The 6,080-nt window shown below is 35.6% G+C and overlaps 1 long non-coding RNA gene across 1 annotated transcript; it reads right to left on the minus strand.

Annotated features, from left to right (window-relative positions):
- Window positions 1-314: 314 nt before the first annotated feature.
- Window positions 315-2,531, minus strand: LOC104531699 (uncharacterized). The gene is made up of 2 exons (XR_728082.1): window positions 2,436-2,531; window positions 315-503 (listed from the first exon to the last, which is right to left on the minus strand). It is a non-coding gene; the product is annotated as an uncharacterized LOC104531699 (long non-coding RNA).
- Window positions 2,532-6,080: the final 3,549 nt, after the last annotated feature.

Genomic DNA, 6,080 nt, shown 5'->3' on the forward strand with positions numbered 1-6,080 from the left:
TGAAATAAAATCTTGATGTAAAATAAGCTTTATCAGTCTCCAACACTCCTCTCTACCTCTGCTGCATTTTAATTGGAATATACAAGTATTTTATTTCTTTTTGGTATCTCGACACTCCCTATGACAGAAACATTCACTAGTGTTCACTCTTGTAATGCTTATTTGGTTCCCCGTGACGGGAGCTGGTGCAACAGCATCAGCCAGGGCAAGAGCATTAGTAGCATTCTAGGCAAGTCCATGAATTCTGCCACACAAGGCATTTCAAACCAAAATGCAAGTTACCAGTTTAGTAGAGGTTGAATGTATAACTAGGCTAAGATTAAAAACTTTATTTTTTATACAAAAACAATAATAAATCCAAGTAGATAGTGAACTGTCTTCTCATTTTCCATCTTTTCTTCTTTTCTCAATATAGTCTATCCCACAGTTCAATGTTAAACCACTCCATATTCAGCAAAAACTATGAAGTTTCCATCTTGTATCCATGTTTTTCCAATTCAGCTCTGTATAGAAAAAAAGGTACGTTAAAACATCCCAAAAAACCTGTCAGACATTTGAATTTTTTAAAATTAAATATACTGCACAATATACAATCACTTTAGAACATGAACGTGGCATACTGCTTTCTGGTTCATACCAATAACCCCAACCCCACTTACTCTGTAGTTCTTCAATTTCAGCTTAGTATCTTAGATCACTAGAAGTGACTTCTAAGTGAAAAATTCAAATACTTGTTTTAATCATAGTTATTGTCCCCTGACCCACCATGGCTGAGTACAACTATAGGGCACAAAGCAGCACCTGTGAGTCTGCAACAACTTCAGACACGTTAGAAAAAACAAAATATCTTGTACTAGTTACTCTCAAGATTTCCTTAAATGAAATGAGCTACTGATCTGAGTGATTTCAATGCATGTACTTCCAAATAATTTCAGCTTTTTCTTTGTATGTATTTAAATAAATATACCAGAGTGCACTATTTTTAAAACTTGGTGCAATAAACCTTCCAGTGAACAATTCTGAGGGAAAAGGACTGCTTTGTTCCAGTTAGTCATGGTCAGGACAGCAAGTTTGTAACTGCAAACATTATCACTCCTGCTTTGTCTTCACTTTGCTTCTCACCTGCCTTCAAACACACCAGCCAGAACTGCATCCTGTTCTATCTCCTAGTCTTAGCATACGTGTATCTAGATACAGTAGTGCAGAGCTCTAAAAATATTTCAGATTAGTTCACATGCTTAGTAGTGGAATTTTAGAAGTGGAGGACTGTGGCATTTTCTTTCTAAAGATGAAATAAAAACATGCTGCAAGCAAACAACACTGCAAACTATAATTTTAACACTAGTATATGGTCACCAATACTACAGGCTACAATTAAGGCACAGTTATTAAAGGTTTATCAAGATCAACTGTGTTTATCAAGAATTATGCTACCCCTTGAAAGTCTGTTTCACCGCATATCAACTTGTTTTCCAATATTACAGTTTAACTGCTTTTCAATCTTATAAAAAACAACTATACCAAAGACTATTTTTGTATCTTCTACATAAAAGATTACTTTCACTGGAGTACAATAAGGGAGTTCAACCCAGGAACTGTTTAATCAGGCTATATTACAGACAGTTTGCTCCTCATGCAGCAAACCAAGGGATTAATTATAAAATGTGAGTTTGTATTGATGCTTGAAACAATTTAAAATATAATTACACTTCAGTAAAGGATTAAATGAAACTACAAGTGACAAAGAGGATTAAACAACTGGATTAGAGGTATCCAAATTGCAATTCCTTTTTTTAAAGGATGTTATAAACAATTCCTTTGCTATTGCTGCTCATACACAGCATGCTCATCGCACACAAGAAGGGAACCTTAACATTGATATAGATAACTGATCTCTGGAAAATTTGTCCATTTGGGCAAAGAACAGTAATGCTATTTGAAAGCATAGGGAAAAAAAATTGTACCAGCACATTTTGCATACCACACAGCACAGAAGAGATAATCTTGGATCCCTCGCCATTAATCTTTGCATTACAATTGAGAATTTTCACACACACGTAGAAAGTCCTTAGAAAAGGATTTATTCACGTTAAATTGAAGAAGTGTTAACTGTATCACAATTTGCAGAGATCTCTGTACTACGGTGCGTAACACCACAAAAGCCTGAACATGTCGGTGACATGAGGCATATTTTGGGGCTCACAGTACAATTTGAAAAGATGAAATGTTGATCAGTACTTCAAATTGTGCTGTAATCCCTCAAGTCTGGTTCTGAAAGGCTTTAGATAGAAAAGCACAAAGCAGAGCTTTCATTTATTTCAGTTTCAGATCTCTATTTTTCAAAATAAGATTTCAAACTTTCAGATCTTAACTAAACAATGCCATTTTAAACATTTTACTCAGCTTCTAGAACAGTAAGTTAAAAATAAAATTACCTTAACTGATTGGAGAAATCATCTTCAACATTGTCATCATCCCAGTTGTCTTCCCAGACGTGTGCATCTTCATCTTCATCTAAACCAGTCCAATCTAAAGACAGAAAAAGAGGTCTAAATATTCTGTTTTGGTACCATGTCTCATTGATAGATTAGCTCAGCCTCTGGGTAAAGTAGACTTTGGCTGGTAACAAATTTCTCTTTAACAGAAAAGTCTGGATGATATTTAAGTGGTTATGAGATCAAAAAGCTCTAAAAGAAAGATCTAAAAAAACCCCACAATTTTTTTAATTATAGTGAAAATGCAACTTGGTAAAAAAAAATCATTACATGCTTCAAATCATGGCATGCAGGACTATACATTCATAAAGGACACTGCACATAAATGGACAAGCTGTAGCACCACTGCAAAAAAGAAAGCAGTATTGAGCACTTGACTCCTCAAAGTACTTAAAAAGTTCAACAAAAAGTATACAATTCCATGTTTGTATTTAAACACTTTTTTTTTTATGTATCAAATGCTTTTGCCAAAACACATACACCCAGGTCCTCAGCTCACTCAGATCAGATGCTTACAGTCTATGGATAAAGGTCAAAAACATATTGGTGATGCAGAAGCAAAGGCAAATTGAAAGAGGCATCTACAAACAGCAGTTGCTACCCATAACCAGCTACTTCTGGGTTTCCACAATAGCAGAAGCTGTTTCCTTAGAGAGGTAAGGCACTAAATGTCCATTTGCTAAATTAATTTCTATTTTTCTTATGATCTGGCACATGACCCTTGACAAATTCCTGATCATCCACTTAATGCTTCATTATTAAAAAAAAAAAGATACGCTCAAAGTAGTTAGTTTAGAAAAATAACAAAAATGAAAAATCAGGAAGGCTCAGAATCGCTGTGTAAATACAAGTCAGTTTACTTCACCAGGAAACAGTTTCTCAGTTTTCTTTTACTGACAGACACCAAGTTTTTTCTAATATTACCAAAATAAGAAGCACTCTAATTTTGACACTTATGACCTCGTATTTCTCAAGTCTGTTAGTATATTTAAAGAGATTAACACTATTCTTCCCCTTACAATTCAGCAAGCGATCTGCTGCTCATCCACACTAAAGCTCAAAGTAACATTAAACATTGGAGGAGGTATGGGGGGAAAAAAAAAAGCTAGTAGGGTAAAAAACTAAAAACTAATTCACTGTGAACAACTAAGTTTATAAGAATGAAGGTTGGTCCTTGCATTTTCTCCTTTTTCTAACATTGACAGGCAACAAAATTAATATTTGAGATTCACCAGGACAAGAAAAACCATTTGTAGCTTATTAAAGACACACACATGTAAAAGGCATTACAATTAAAAGTTCCCTACTCAAATCATATAATGGGAATAGATGAAGCGGCATAGAAATCATACTGGTCCTAAGGACAGCAAAAGAAGGAACTGGGAAGAAAAGGTGAAGAAAAAAATGCAGTATAAAAAAAATGCATTATTTTAATTTAGTTGTACTGATAGTTGCTCAAAGGGAAGGATTTTTATTTTAGAACTCTCTATCTGCAATAAGCTTTGCCTATGCAATGGATTTTTTTTTTTTTTTTTTTGGTCAAAATAAAAAAGCTTTACCACTCATCATTTATCTGAATTTCAAAGATACAAAAAGAAAAGCACAAAACAGTTTAAAATGAACACAGTCAAACTTTTCTATCTACTAACATACAAATAGCTCAGATAGATCTACAAATCTGAAAAAAAAAAAAAAGTCCTATCAACTAGTATCCAGCTCAACAAACATCAGCTTCAATCATAAAAGGTCAGTTGGGCAGACTGAAAACATGCTGCAAATCACACTGAGCGAAGGAGAGTCAAAAAGGCCCATGTCATCTTCCACACTGCAGGGGGAGAGAGTGAAAGTAAAACCTAAATTATATTCTCATACTCTACAGTAAATTATATTCACATATTCTACAGTATCAGTATGTTAACACCATACCCCAGAACTGCATACTGAAGTTATTATTCCTACATTATAGGTCTGTGACTAAATAAAAATAAAAAATTATACAGCATTATCTGGGATTGAAAGCAGTAAGAGCATTTGAGAGCCTGCTCTCATTAAGCATTACTGATATACACCAAAATTATACAAGCAATTTTGGTAAACTTGTCAGGCTGGACTCCTTAAAAAAAACCAACCAAACAAAAAAACCCAACAACAAACTAATCACAGATTGCTGTATTTTGCACTTCAGAAAGGAAAACAAAAACAGTTTTCAGAATAGAGAATAAAAAACCTAAAAGTCTATCATTTTACACATTACATTCTACATTCTGAAAAGCACTGTACAAAAAGTTCTTTAGTGACCAATTCACATACACTTGAATCAGGCTACTCTTATGCTATACTTCAAATAAATCATCCTATAAAAATAAGACACATCTGCTTTTGATACATAAACTTGATTTGATAAATTGTTTGAAGAAAAATTTTAAGTCAGAATACAAGAAATTCTCAAAAAGACAGTGTTTTTACACCTTAGTGTAAGTTTGCATTATCTAATTTCCTTTGGATAAAAAAAGGAGTAATAGAACACAAAGTTCTGCTGCTGCACAGAAAGGGTATTTGAAAGAACAACAATTTGCCATGGGTTTGAGCATGTATTTATTCCTAAGCACTGACGATAACATTCAAAGTGCCCTGAACATTCTTCATAACTTCTCAACACTCTTATCTCACTTGAAGATTTAAATAAGCCTCTTTCGGGGTTCTTATTTTTTTTCTCTGTTCTACCCAGGAAGTTTGCACAGTACTTGGTTTTGATAGTACAACTGGATTCAAGTAGAATTAATTTCACTTTCTGTAACAGCAATTCAGTGCTCTGACCAATCCAAGGTTCAGAAGCACTCTTCAAAGACTTCCCTCATCCCGCCTGCCAATACTGAATTTACATTAAATAAAATAAACATTTTTTGCCTGTTTAGGAAACACATATGGAAAAGAAGGGTTAGTCTTCTCAGCTTAGTTTAGCCATCATCATAACTATGTTAATAACTTTTTCCATCAGTAAGTGCAAAAAAATTCAGAACACCTATGGCTTGTAAGGACACAAAAAAGTCACGTATAATGAAGACATTACAGAAAAAAACCCCTGACATTGCATCCATCATGTTTTATAACTTTTCTAATTATCCACAGCTTGAGACAATTCCCAGAATTCAGAGCATACAGAAACCAATCATGCCCTAACAGGGATCTTTCCAAGATTTTATCTGTAAAAGGACGCTGAGTTGCTTAATTGAAGTAGCGATTTCATGCCGTCATTCAATACATCTGTACCTATGAACAGCAAACCCACACACAAGCACTTGTGCTTCCAAAGGTGACGAGGTTCAGAAGAGCACGTTATGTTCTTTGCCCACGTTATTCCCCCCTCCCCTCCCCAGCGATTCTCGTCTCCAGAGCCGAGGTGCAGCAAGTTTCTCCCGCACTTGTTTCCAGCTCCCTCGCACAATGACACAGCACTTCGGGTGCCGTGTGCCCCGCACCGTGAAACCCGCACAGCCGGGCACAGGCACCACCTTCCTGCTTCACCTCGACGCTGACGGGGCCGCAGCCCCGCACCGCTGACCGGGGCGGGGGCACAGGACCCCG

This window comes from Antrostomus carolinensis, unplaced genomic scaffold (assembly GCF_000700745.2).
Source record: "Antrostomus carolinensis isolate BGI_N321 unplaced genomic scaffold, ASM70074v2 scaffold48530, whole genome shotgun sequence".
NCBI lineage: Eukaryota > Metazoa > Chordata > Aves > Caprimulgiformes > Caprimulgidae > Antrostomus > Antrostomus carolinensis.